The sequence below is a fragment of the Rhynchophorus ferrugineus genome, unplaced genomic scaffold (assembly GCF_030347505.1).
Source record: "Rhynchophorus ferrugineus isolate W39M unplaced genomic scaffold, kcgeb_rfMv2 rfM10, whole genome shotgun sequence".
Taxonomy (NCBI): domain Eukaryota; kingdom Metazoa; phylum Arthropoda; class Insecta; order Coleoptera; family Curculionidae; genus Rhynchophorus; species Rhynchophorus ferrugineus.
The window spans coordinates 30,277,977-30,293,290 of record NW_027472589.1 but is presented as its reverse complement, the minus strand read 5'-3'; the positions used below and the strand labels follow the sequence as shown (position 1 = coordinate 30,293,290).

The window sequence follows — 15,314 nt, the reverse complement described above, 5'->3', positions numbered from 1 at the left end:
ATTAAAGCGTTCCGAAGCGGGATTTTACGGATGCCGCGTGAAACCCGATATGATTAGAGTGAGTCGAATCCTTATCGCGTCCCCGACCATAAAATCGTAGATAAATAAAATTTTATTGGCGGCGTTCCGGGCCGGTACAGGTGCAAATCAACAGATATTCGGTGGATTTATGCGGCCATTATTTCCGTGGACGAAACGGGTGGCGATAAATTACGATTTTTCAAACAAACAAGACGTTCGTCACTTTAATAAGACCCGTATTCCGGGTCGCCAGATGACATTAAGATTAATATTATAATCGGGAACTGTACCGTGAATAAAACGAGCGAATTTAGCCGATTACGAGCGGATAATGGTCGTGTAAGAGTCGCTTTTTTAATCATTAATATTAATCCGGATAATCTACGCGACTGTCCAGACTGTGGGATAATGGGATAAAATGTTTGTATTACGGAATCGTTGTTGGAGATACGAGCAAATTACGTCTTTTGTTACACGTGAAATAATATGCGGAAATGGTGTAACACCGACAGGTACTTAAAGTTGGAGACTCTCTAGTTCAAAAAGTCACAACAAGAAATATAAGAAACAGTTTTATTTCCTGATAAATGAAATAAAACCCGATCTAGTCTGTGTAAAAAAGAATCACAAAAATATTGATTGATAATAATGGTAATATACTTTAGGGTAAATGATGTGGCTCGGTGAATGGAGGTAACACGGAATGAAACAGTGGTGTTTACATTATGTGACCGTTATTTATTCAAGTAATATAAAAATATAAAAATACAAATGATAAAACGGATGGCAGCGGTGTTACCTGGAGACGAAGCTTGGGCAGTCGATGTGGCACGTATAAACCAAACGATGGTTGAGCACTGAATGAATCGAAATACCCTTCATTAACATCCCAGATAGACGTCTCGGGGTTGCCGCCAGCTATTCGTTATCGGGTTCTAGTTGGCGCTGTTGGCACCCCGCCCGTGTTCAACATCTGGGATTATATTTCTGGGTATTTTGTAGACCGTTATTCCACGATGTAAAATTCGACATGCCTTAAGGTCGCTACAATACTATAAAGAGATTATTAACTATAGAATATATATGCAACAATATTTTTATTTCCTGGTGAATAAACGCTGAATGTAACGCTCTATATATATATATATATATATATATATATATATATATATATATATATATATATATATATATATATATGTATATAACATTTTATAACAGTATAGTGTCTTAAATAAATATAAACGTAGATAATAATAAACGATATAACAACTATTTACTCAATAATGTTGATGTTCGGGTGATAATTCTGAAAATATAACAACGATCGATGCTTATTACCATAGATACTTCTATTGTCAGGTAATATTGAAATATAACGGTACTGACAGTTAAAATAGTGGTAGCTATAATATTATCGGTAAATAAATGTATCGAAGAATACTGATAGGGGATAATCTCAATAAAAGACGATGACAATGGTAGAAAATAACAAGAACCAAAATGGTTCATCGTATCTTAGTTCATAGTAGTCAAATAATATTGAGGGACAACCATTATAAAACAGACAATAACACTAACTGATAGCAATGATACACTACGCGTGGCAGTAACGCATGACGTACCAGCTTATGTCCTAACACTAACAATAATGACGTGCAATGAGATCGAGGATACTCACTTCTTCAGCTCCAGCTATGACGAACGTGCATTGCGTACAACGGAAAAAGCTAAAAGTCACACGCTAGATACGCTGTCACCAAGAGCCAGCAGAAACCCCTTTAGGTGGCATTTGTGAATGTTTCCAATTATTGATAGATCATAATTAAACACTATTAACACACATTTAAGCCAGGACGTAAAATGAAACTATATTTAATAAAACAATAAAAAACAATAAAATATCTTAAATATATAAAAACAGAGATCAAAATAAATGATATAACAACTATTTACTCAATAAATGGAAAAATAAATAATGCAAATAAACGTGCGAGATCTTGACGTTCGAGGTGGGCGGGTGATAAATCTGCAAACATAATAAAATGTACCTGAGCAACCAATTTTCAATGACAGGGGTGAAATTGAAATATAGTTGACATATTACGTAGATAGATACTTCTATTGTCCGATAGTTAAAATATAACGGTGCTGACATTCAAAATAGTGGCAGTTATAACACTATCGATAATAATGATATGGATAAATGAATAAATTGACAAATACTGGTGATGGATGGTATTGATAATCTCAAATAAAGACGATGACAATGGTAGGCAATAAAATGGGATAGTAACCAGGATGGTTAGCAATAATCTTAGTCAATAGTAGTCAATAATTGACGGGCAATCATTATAAAAACATAGCATCATTATAAAACAGACAATAACGGTAACTGATAGCAATAATTAACTATGCTTTACATAGTTAATAAACCACATAGCATGTATATAGGAAGTATAAAGTGATAAATATATATATATATATATATATATATATATATATATATATATATATTATAACATTTTATAACAATATAGTCTTAAATAAATATAAACGTAGATAATAATAAATGATATAATAATTATTTACTCAATAATGTTGATATCCAGGTGATAATTCTGAACAACAAGTGATAAATAAAACAGCGATCGATGTTTATTACCATAGATACTTCTATTGTCAGGTAATATTGAAATATAACGGTACTGACAGTTAAAATAGTGGTAGCTATAATATTATCGATAAATAAATGTATAACGACGAATACTGATAGGGGATAATCTCAATAAAAGACGATGACAATGGCAGAAAAAACAAGAACCAAAATGGTTCATAATAATCTTAGTTCATAGTAGTCAAATAATATTGAGGGACAACCATTATAAAACAGACAATAACACTAACTGATAGCAATGATACACTACGCGTGGTAGTAACGCATGACGTACCAGCTTATGTCCTAACACTAACAATAATGACGTGCAATGAGATCAAGGATACTCACTTCTTCAGCTCCAGCTATGACGAACGTGCCTTGCGTACAATAGAAAAAGTCACACGCTAGATACGCTGTCACCAAGAGCCAGCAGAAACCCCTTTAGGTGGCGTTTATGAATGTTTCCAATTATTGATAGATCATAATTAAACACTATTAACACTCATTTAAGCCAGGACGTAAAATGAAACTATATTTAATAAAACCATACAAAACAATAAAATATCTTAAATATATAAAAACAGAGATCAAAATAAATGATATAACAACTATTTACTCAATAAATGGAAAAATAAATAATGCAAATAAGCGTTCGAGATCTTGACGTTCGAGGTGGGCGGGTGATAAATCTGCAAACATAATAAAATGTACCTGAGCAACCAATTTTCAATGACAGGGGTGAAATTACAATATAGTTCACATATTACGTAGATAAATCCTTCTATTGTCAGATAGTTAAAATATATGCTGGCATTCAAAATAGTGGCAGTTATGGTATTATCGATAATAATGATATGGATAAATAAATAACTTGACAAATACTGGTATGATGGTATTGATAATCTCAAATAAAGACGATGACAATGGTAGGGAATAAAATGGGATAGTAACCAGGATGGTTAGCAATAATCTTAATCAATAGTAGTCAATAATTGACGGGCAATCATTATAAAAACATAGCATCATTATAAAACAGACAATGTATATAGTAAGTATAAAGTGATAAATAGAGAATAATAAATGAATAATAACAAATGGAAAATAATAAATAGAATATGAGAAATGAACGCTAATAAATATAAAATAATAATTAGAACATAATAAAATGAGATTTAATAAATAACAAATGATAAATAAAAAGTGAAAACTGGAATAATCTGTGAACAAACTCACCATTTGATGAAGCTCAGCTTGGACGAAATAAAACACAATAAAATAAACTGGACGATTAGAATGTAGTGACTCTAGCCATCGCGTCCTTAAAAATGAACTTTTATGAAGTTCTAACATCCCTACGACGTGATCACATCTTGCAAATACAACCCCCCGAAGAAAGATAAACAATGCATTCATGGTAATTATTTCTGTTAATAAGTATTTGCAACGGTGAAGAAGCCGCAATCACGCCTAGTTCCTTTACATTATCGTTGAAAACTTAAAAAAAACACTTGAACGGCATAAAAATTAAAAGGTCTAAAATGTCGAACTACGAGATGGAATTTTAAGTACCATAGACATTCGGAACGATTTATGATTTCATTGAATGCCACATATCTGTGTCTGTATTTTATGGATAAAATATCGAGACAATATAAATAAATAAAACTCGCTTTTACAGTACTTTGTATCAAATTTAAACAGGTATATCTTCATGCCCAGTCGGTATTAGTCGCAATCATATGGTAGCGATCCTTCTACCGTTCTACACGTCTTCGAGATGAAAGAAAGCACCACGCATGGGGAAAAGAATGAATCCAAAGCGAATCGCACGCGCGGCTATGAAAAGAGCCACAGAAAATACCTCTCTGTGGCATCGTTATCGGCTGAATCGTTTGATCTCCATCATGAGAGCGTTTACACAACTTTGTTATGTCGTTATTGACGAGGAACACCAACAATGTTCCTTTATGTTAATAACAATAATGGCCCTTTATGTGGCGTTTCGTGAATGAGCGTGCTAAAAAGTACGAGTATTATTAGATACAATTAGAATAAAACAGTTGATTGACAGGTACGATACGGAAACGGCCGCGCAATCAAATAGAATTGCGATTTTCTCAAGGGCATCTTGATATTTCCGCGGCTCGTCAGCAAATTAGCACTTTTGCTGTTGTGCTATCGATTCGTTTAATACCTGCCGCAGTGTACAGGGTGGTTGTTCGTTCTATTCGAGAGCGTGAGTTAATTTTAAAGGGTAATTTTATAGATTTTTTTAAAAGATTTTATAAAATGTCGGTATAGTCTATCCCATGAAGCCGTCCCAATGTTGCCACATCAATTTTAACTTTCAATTTTCAGTTGACCGATGTAAATAAAATAATGGAACAAACGTAATGTTATCAAAAATAATTTATTTTTGAACCTAAACTACCGTTAATTATACAGACACAGTAGTTTGACGCTTAGAGCTGTTTTATTTACATCGAATTCTCTCCTACACCATCTATGAGGTAACAGGTCAATTGAAAAGTCCCCGGCCCACCATAGTAAAACACATTTTTTTGACAAAATTATTTTTTTTTTATTCAATATAATTCCCTTCAAGGGGTGTATTACCCTTATAATAGCAACCCTCCAACTTTTCGATACCACTCTTGTAGTACGATTTGTCCTTTGTTTCAAAATATGCCTCAGTTTGGGCGATCATCTCTTCATTTGACCACAATTTCTTCCCAGCGAGCATTCTTTTGAGATCTGAGAACAGGAAATAGTCGTTGGGGCCAGATCTGGAGAATACGGTTTATGGATGGATTTTGCCCGATAGCAAAAATAAAAAAATAATCAAAACGATTTCACTGACTTGTGACACGGTGCATTGTCTTGGTGAAGCAGCACTTTCTTTTTTTTCAAATGCGGTCGTTTTTCGGCGATTTCGTGCTTCAAACGGCCCAATAACGCTATGTAATAGTCGCTGTTGATGGTGCTTCCTTTTTCAAGGTAGTCAATGAAAATTATTCCATGCGCATCCCAGAATACGGACGCTATAATCTTGCCAGCCGACTGTTGAATTTTCCCACGCTTTGGAGCGGTCTCATCGTGTGCAGTTCACTCTGATGACTGTCGATTAGACTTCGGAGTGAAACTATGGTGGCATATTTGATCTGTTGTCACATATAGACGCAAAAACTTGGATATATTAGGCTTGATCATCTTCACACACTGCTCCGAATCATCAACTCGTCGTTGTTTTTGGTCAAAAGTGAGCTCGCGCGGCAGCCACTTTGCACAGAGCTTTCTCATACCACCCAAATATTTTCTCATACCCAAAGTATTCCTGAATGATATTATGTACACGTTCAGTTGATATCTTTAGAGTGTCTGCTATTTCATTCAATTTCAATTTACGGTCACTCAAAATCATTTTGCAGATTTTTTAAAAGTTTTGGTCGGTAACAACCTCTTTTGGGCGTCCACTGCGTTCACCGTCTTCGGTGGTCATTTCACCACGTTTAAACTTAGCATACCAATCTTTGATGGTTGATTTCCCTGGGACAGTATCCGGGATGTTGGCATCAAGCCAAGTTTTTGCTTCAACTGTATTTTTCGCTTCAAAAAACAATATTTTATCAACACGCGAAATTCCTTTTTATCCTTTTTTTTCACAATAACAAAAGTTGTTTCACTCAAAATGCTATAATTCACAAACTAATGATCCAACAGTTGTCAAAATTAAACACGCATCTTTTGAGGTTTAGGGCTAACTAAAAATATATGGATTTAATTCTAATAGCACCATCTATGTGCCAGGCCGGGGACGTTTCATTTGAACTGTTAGAGTTCTAGGCGCTTTTTTGTGTAGTGTATTCAGATATCACCGTAACAGATAGACTGAAAAGTCCCGGGCCTAACACTTAGACGGCGCTAGTTTTCTTGCATTCGCCGCTTTTTCAGTTAGCACTAGCCTTCAAAAGAAAGCTGTAAATTTTTCATGATATTCTACTTATAACTTTGTGAGTTATTGTGCTAAGAGTGACACTACTTTTAATATTTTCAATATAATGAATCAAAAACACTTTCGCATTTTAATTTTACACTGCTTCTCAATGGGGAAAAATACTGTTCAAACGAAGCAATCGCTGGAACAGCAATATTAGGACTCCGGCACAGCAGAAACAACTATGAAACGCTGATTTGATGACTTCAAACATAATCGTAGAGACACCGATGATGTAGAACGCAGTGGTCGTCCAAATGAGGTGGTAACACCTGAAAACATAAAAAAAATCCACAAAATCGTTTCAAATGGTCGAAAAGTGAAGTTGCTATCATCGTAAATACATCAAAAGAACGTGTTGGTTTTATTTTGCTTAAGCCTTTAACTATGAGGAAGCTCTGTTCAAGATGGGTGCTGCGTTTGCTCAGTGTTGACCAATAACAAGAACGTGCTGATGATTCTGAGCAGAGTATGGCATGTTTAAACGTAACAAACTGGAATTTTGCGTCGATGTGTGAAAATTGGATATGTGGAAGATGAAATATGGATCTGTCACTTCACTCCGGAATCGAAAGATCTGGGTGGACAGTAACTGGTGGCAAGCCTATTTTGAGGCAAAAGATAAGTCGTTCTACAAAAGTGGTATTGAATTGTTAGAGCGGCTCTGGAATTATTGTGTCATTAGGGCTCTTGATGGAGATTACGTTGATGAATAAATCCAATTTTGAACAAAACAAAACGCGATTTCTTTGTTAGTTTTCTTCTTAGTTTTTTCTGTTACTATATGTGTACATTTTTCTTGATAAAATTAGATTTAATCACTGTATTCTCCCTAATGTATTTACCATATCTGCAAATCAGTTAGTATTCATACTCTCATTGTGCATTGTAATCAAATGCTTGTGTATATTCTGAGTAATTTCCCATATATCTATGCACATAAATCTTTCATACTCTACAGCACGATTTTCAACAGTTATCCTGCATTAATTATATACTTATCTGTAGTTGTTTCCTCTCTCATCACGATGTCTTGGTATTTTCAGCACTGAATCATAATCTCACATCCAGGTAGTATTATTGACTCACTGTTACATTCTGAGTCATTATTATTCTAATCAATATCTAAGCTAATAATATCGAATCTAATACTAGTTCACTATTCCACCATTTATCATTTTTTTCTTCTGTGTAAACCGAAGGGTGTTATTGTAGACAGTTCTTTCCACATATACAAACAAATACATAAATTGTTAGGTCTATTTCTAAAAAAGTAACTTAAATATAACGCAACAACGTAAAAGTAACAATTTGAAATGCTTCACTCTTTAACATGATATCACCAAAACTTAATTTATGTTTTGCAATCCATTCCTTAATTACAACCTTTGCTTATCCACCTAAATATTATTGAATGAATTAATTATTAATAAAATACCATGATTAAAAAGTGTAATAGATGTTATTGTAACCTTTACCTCTTTGCATCAACTTTTATTGTCCTAATACTTTGTTCTATCATCCATCCAAGGTTGATTTTTTTTTCATCTCAAAATATCTATACACAAACTGAAATAATAAGTGTTCCTTAATTGGCAAATCTAAATAATAAATCGTCTTTAAAAATGACTGGAAATTGCATTAGATCTCTTCGTGGGTTATCTTTACACTATTTAAATTCCATGTTTTTAATGGAGTACGAAAGAATGGCATATCTCTCAAAGAGCTGCTATTGATAAGTTTTCTATCGATACTTCCTAGGGTAACAGTTATTTCTGTATTAAATTATGTTTATATTGTTTTATTATATGTTACTACTCACTGTTTTTACAGAATCCAACATTATATTGTTTTTATTTTTATTTTTTGAGATATTTTACTATTAATATTCAATGCAACTGCAACACAATAAAACTGTTTCCAAGATGAACTCCAGTAACTTAATATTCAATAGTATTAATACTTAAAGAGTCTCCATCACATCGTTCCTCGAAGTGTTTGATTAGATACGTAATCTGCTTCTGACAAAATTCAAATTTGTCGAAACACTCATCACATTTATTATCTTGAATAACAGATTTTAAATTTTTGTAGACACTTGACAACTACAGGAATTTGTTACATATTCGAACGTATCATACAGCGTTGTATCACTTCTTAGGTAGAATCGCGAAGAAGATTGCAATGACGAATTCACTGTTATTTTGGATAGACTATGGACTATGGTACAATATGTATTTATTAGTTGAGCCGCTATGTAGTTTTAAAACAGCTGCAATTCTTTGCGGGACATATTTATAGAGTAATTTGGAGTTTTGATAAATCTCTTTCTGATAAAAATAGTTCTTTAAAGCAATAAATTAAAAAATAGTTTACTTCCGTAACAATGATTGTTAATTTTTTTTTAATTAAATACATCTTATGCGTAGTACAATCATAATTCACAAGTTAATTTATTACTACTGTTCTGTTGTATTTGCGTTAATATACAAGCGTTTTTCCCAAATTGGGTTAAAACTAATGTACTTAAGCTAAACTTAAAAATACACTTATATACCAAACTGGTTCGTGGGGTGCTTCAATCTTCATTTCATGTCTCGTTTCATATTTCTTCTTTTTTCATGTTTTGGGGCGAAATCTTGGATCACTTCGGGTGTCCATTTTATTTCGAGATGATGGTGCAGCTCTTCGTTGGTTACGTAGCGATAAGCATTGGTAAATAATAGTAGAACTTTGTTTTGGGTGCGTTGGATTGTTAGTTGCATATTTTTCCTCCATAGGTCCAAATAGGCTTTAAGATTGACTAGTAAACCAATCTCTTTGATTTTAGATCCAGTTGAGAGTATCGTTCGACTAACTGGTCAGTTGCTCGACTTTGAGTCTTATTTGCTCTGCTTTTGTCTCACATGATCTTTCCTGTTTAACCTGCAATCGAGCTATATTCACAGACAGATTTGAAGCAATTAAGCTGTATTTTCCAGTCTCCATAGTAAAGTAAAGTCCATTTGTAGATCTTGTTGACCGCTACTTGTATTTATTCTATAGCATAGATTATATTAGCATATAGAAATAGATTTAAGTGTTGAGAATGTCGCTTCTTGCGAGACTTTCTTTCGAAAATATATGACTCCAGCAGTCGACATTACCGTACTCGGTCAAAAGCCTATGAGACATCTAGGAATATTGCAGGGCAGTATTTCTTTTCTTCGAATGCCTTTTCAACAACCGCTGTTACTCTATGCACTTGGTCGACTGTCGAATGGTGATTCCGAAATCCAAACTGGAAATATGATATTTCTTTAAATTACTTAAAGCGTTTTGAGAGCAGCTTCTGAAATAATTTCGATATCGCAGGTAGCAGCGAAATATGGCTGTTTAATGTGTTAATTTCTTTTGTTATACAGTCAACTGCCCTCGAAGAGTAACTACAACCATTTCCTAATTAAGCCGAGCCATTAGCCGCTCGATAAAGACCTGATATACTCACCGCTACCGCGGTACGGTACGACCGGCTAGCACTACACATAATCTAATTAGGGGGAAAATAAAGCGAAACCGACGAAAATAAAGACGTGCCCCAGCGTTTCGATAAGGCATCTGCCCCGATCGTATTTATGTAAATTCCCGTCCACGAAGTCGCGCAGAACCACCGGATAATTACAAGATGGCGCTCGGAGCATCTCCAGCCCCAAGGACCGAGCCCTTATCAGATCCGGACCAGTAATTGACTCATTACCCTGCCGCGGCAAAGAGTCATCTCTGTTGAAATTCTCAGCGGCGCCGATAAGGCTTGTTACCGTTCTTGGTCTTAGCCGTCCGACGCTTATCCGATGTCCAGGAGCCGCCAGAATACGATTAAACCGCTTGTGGTGAGTTATGGGAGCGAGCTTGGTGATTTTTCTGTTTGCAAACAGGCTGCGTGCATATTTACAGCTACAACTCTAAATATTGACCTTCAAATTAATTTTACAAGATTTACAATACATGATGTTTGTTAATAAAAAAAAATCCAAAGACTAAAAAGGGAAATACTGGAAATTAAAAACAAAAACATAAATGGCTCTCTAAAAAATTTTACAGATCATAAAAACTGATTATTTACTCAGGTAAACCACAAAATATATAAAGCGCTCATGTCTATACAGTTCACCTATAAGAGACCTGTGTGGGAATTGGGTACGTGACAATCAGCAAACAGCAGAAGCATTTGCTGAATGTCTACAAAAAAAATTTAAAACCAAACGAAACTAATATTGAATATAATTTGCCGACCATAGAAGCTGAAAATTCGATGATTGAATTAGTCATGCTGAAAGAGCTGATCAAAGTTATTAAAACTGATATTAACCCCAGGAAATCACCAGGCTACGATTTAATAACAGGTTAATTACTGCAAAAACTACCAAGAAAGGGAATTATAAAACTCACCAACTTGATCAATACAACATTTAGATTAAAACATGTCCCAGGCATTTGGAAGATGGAAATTATAATGATCCCAAAACCTGGGAAGTCACCAAACGCAATGAAAGGCTATAAACATATCACTGCTGTCAGTAATATTTAAGGTTTTTGAAAAACTCTTGTCGAAAAGAATAAAACCGATCATAGAGAGAAAAAACTAATACCAACACACCAGTTAGGGTTTATTAACAAGCAATCAACAATTGACCAGGTCCACAGAATAAGATGTTATTGAATAAGCCTACCAAAGTAAAGAAGTATGGTTAGCTATATTGTTAGATGTAGCGCAAGCGTTCGATATGGTTTGGCATAAAGGCCTTGTTCATAAATTACATAAAATGTTAATAAAACAACATACGGAACTATTAAAATAGTACATGAGGGCATGAGGAAATACTCAATTCTCATGAAAATGAATATTGAAGTATTGCAGCTTTTGGATACCACCAGAACAGGACTATGTATAAATATTATTTCACCAGAGACTAAGATAGGGCCGATGGGTCATCCTGGTTATATACCTAGATTTAAGTTATCATAAAGACAAATTGTAGGTTAGTCGGAAACGACTAGTAACAATGGAATAATTAAATAATAAAAAATAGTTATCTCTTTGTCGTTGGATACGTAATTACTTTCTTCGATAGCTCTCCTAACGAGCTGTCGTTGGAGCCCTTTTATTGTTGCCAATTCCCTTTGCGCCCTGGTTGCCCACAGCTGACGATTTCAACTAGACTTTCCTGCGAATTGATGAAACACTTTTTCTTTTCACTACTTTGTTCATTTCTATTAATTGCAATATAATTGAACCAAGGCGACCTTTAATATGAATCTTTCTATCTAAACTTCTCGGCTCTGACTCACAAATTATCGCGTATTGCGTGTTTGCCGAATTTAGCTAATTTAAATGAATGTATATATTGACTATATTTTCCTTAAGCACTTTCTATTCTAACCAATAGCGAGTTATAAAAGTTTCTTCATATTTCAACTCCAGTCCAAATATTCCATTTCGCAAGCGAGAAGCCAGCTGTAACAAAATGTGATCAAATACTGACTGGAAAACATCAGAGGGAGCAAAATACCCTCAGAAAGCTATAAAAATGCAAATATTATAACAACGGTATTTTGGGAAATGAATATATTACTGGGTATTAAGTCGCATCTGGTATTTTTATAACCAACTTCATATTGAAGCCTCATTGACAGGCTGTACCTTTCAGAATGTGTCATGTCGTCGAAGTGTGAATAAAAATTGTTTTTCACTACATTGAAAATGTCTAATTTTGTTCCGAGTAAGTGGCATATGCGGAGAGTTTTACGTTAGTTTCCAAATGTTGTTGAAACTCCTTGAATGCTGTGTGAAGCATATATCCAGCGTATGCAAGGATTTCAATGTGTAAATACTGGCTTCGACTTTTTGGAAGATGCAATTTTGACACCGAAAACAAGGAGTTTTCTGGACAGCCAAAATAACAAAGACGAGGATTTGCAGATTACTGATTACTCGATGAAACGTTCAATGATCCCCATTGATCTATCGACTATTGACTACAACTGATGAGTTTGAGTGTTCACTGCGCGATCCACAGCCGGAATACGAGCAAAGACACAACAAAGTTATTTTTTAGTATGATAACGCTTAATTATATTTAACTTTAAGACTTGGGAAGTATGTTCCTCTGTTTACTACTTGTTCCAACAATTGAGTCGTGATCTATCTGCACAGCACTTCACTTCCAATGAAGCTATCAAAAAGGGGAGATGGAATCCACAAATTGCCTGAAATTTGGAAAAAAATAGCGGCTATCGATGACAATACACTGAATGAGATAAATTGTAGCGATTATTCACAATAAAGCTTCGAAAATGTATCTTAATGCTAAGAAAAATGAAGTAATTTTTCTCGAAAACTACAAAATGATTTTTAAGCAATAAGATTTTAATTTACATATTTTCTGCTGTACAACTGGCGTACATTTTCTGAGGACAAAAAGCGGTGTGGCGAATTTTCTACGCACATCATGACTTAAAAAGAATATCATTAATTTATATGACATGTCCTTTATTAATTTTTTGATTTTATTTCACTACAACATTATATATATTAAATCTAGTTCGTAACCTTCTTAGTATTCGAAACAACTGATTTTGGATGGACCAGAGGGTTTAGTATAATTTATATTTATAATGCAACATTTAAATTTAGTCTACCAGTCAATTTCAAACCACAGTCATAAGACCCACATAAGATCAATGCTTAATCAACGCAACGTACACAGTTGATTAGTTTATGTATTGTTGAATTTAACTGGCCGGATTTGACAATATAAACACCAAGTGATATAGTACATCTTATTACGTGTTGCCAATACTGTTTCCTTGAAAATAACGCGCTCCCTTAACTGACCTGTTAAAGAAAGAGGTCCGTCGTCGGTTTGTTTGGTCGGGCAGAAGTATGAGATTACGGAGAATTGGATTATAGTGATTTTATCGACGTAAAGAGTAGATATATTGAAACTAAATATTGTTGGTGTGAATTAATATATAAGTATAGGCAAGAAAAGAGGCTTTAGAGAAACTTAAAATTTATTCAGAGGGTTAAATGATTTAAAAAGCATAACAGTTCAGCCCTTTCTACATATATGTGGAAAATCTTCCAAAATTATAGTAGATAAAAATAAAACTCTCAAAATGCATGTATTTTGGAGTGAAAGATTCAAAAATTCATATTAAATTACTTTATAATGTGTAATTTTTATGACATGTGATATAAACAGCTTTTTTGAACATACAATATACCACCAGTCCATTCAACGTAGAATTCCTTATAAATGCTGTAAGTTACGTGAGACTTACCATCTCGTTACATCCGATATTTTTTTGAAATTACCGTTTTCATGGTATAACTTGAAAACTAACTTGTATCAAAATTATTATGCTGTCAGACGATTTAACGGAAAACTCTTTATAATTATTATGATGATTATAATAATTAACTGATGATTATTTTAACAGAAATGTTAGTAAAATGAACCGAAAATGCTAGAAACTAAAAAAAAATGCGGAGATGACACAGCACTTCTGGAAATGATTGCAACCAAAAAGCATAAAAAGGAAGAATGGTTTCAACAATGGAGAATAAAGCGTAAAGAGCTCAGGTGTGTTTCCATGAGCTTCAAAAAAGGATATCCGCCCGAATTAAATGAACAGTGCTTTGCAATTTCGTGTATCATCATATATACTTATATTTTTATTTTCAAGATTATTTCTGCTGTTTATACATCACAAAACCCTCTCCGTATTTTTGAAAATCCCCCGAGGCCATGAAAAACCTACTTGATTACTAAAATATCTGTTGAAGCCGTCAAAATTCATACATATTTAATATTTTTTCTGTTTTAAATACCGATATACGAAACTACGTTGCGAGACTCCGTGGCGCAACGGTAGCGCGTCTGACTCCAGATCAGAAGGTTGCGTGTTCAAATCACGTCGGGGTCAAATTAACTTTTTCTTTTGTATTTTTAATTATTAATAATAATTCGGTAGAATTGGTCTGTAACTGTTGGGTATAAATCCAAATAATGAATTCTATTCAATAAGTTTAATGGAACTCTGAAATAATTGTTGAGGAAAATACAACAATTTTATAATATAACAGGTAAATTAAAAAGTCCCCGGCCTACCATAGTAAAACATATTTTTTTGGCAAATTTAGTTTTGTTCATTCAGCTGTTTTTTTTGTCTGTTTATTACTGATTATAGCGACACTCCAACTTTAAGATACCATTTTTGTAGTACGATTTGTCCTTTGCTTCAATATAAACATCAGTTTCGGCGATCACCTCTTCATTCGACAAAAATTTCTTCCCAGCGAGCATTCTTTTGAGATGTGAGAACAGGAAATAGTTGCTGGGGGCCAGATCTGCGGAATACGGTGGATTAGGAAGCAATTCGAAGCCCAATTCATGGATTCTTAACACGGCGCATTGTCTTGGTGAAGTAGGACTTTCTTTTTCTTCATATGTGGCCGTTTTTCGGCGATTTCCTTCAACCGGTCCGACAACGCTATGTAATAATCGCTGCTTATGGTCCTTCCTTTTCAAGGTAGTCAATGAAAATTATTCCATGCGCATCCCAAAATACAGACGCCATAACCTTAAAAGCCGATTG

General features: G+C 34.2%; 1 long non-coding RNA gene and 1 other non-coding gene across 2 annotated transcripts; one reads left to right on the top strand and one right to left on the bottom strand.

Annotated features, from left to right (window-relative positions):
* Positions 1 to 2,666: 2,666 nt before the first annotated feature.
* Positions 2,667 to 8,596, bottom strand: LOC143204328 (uncharacterized). The gene is made up of 3 exons (XR_013007561.1): positions 8,497 to 8,596; positions 8,153 to 8,431; positions 2,667 to 8,074 (listed from the first exon to the last, which is right to left on the bottom strand). It is a non-coding gene; the product is annotated as an uncharacterized LOC143204328 (long non-coding RNA).
* Positions 8,597 to 14,570: 5,974 nt separating this feature from the next.
* TRNAW-CCA (transfer RNA tryptophan (anticodon CCA)) lies at positions 14,571 to 14,642 on the top strand. The gene has a single exon. It is a non-coding gene; the product is annotated as a tRNA-Trp (tRNA).
* The last annotated feature ends 672 nt before the right edge of the window (positions 14,643 to 15,314 follow it).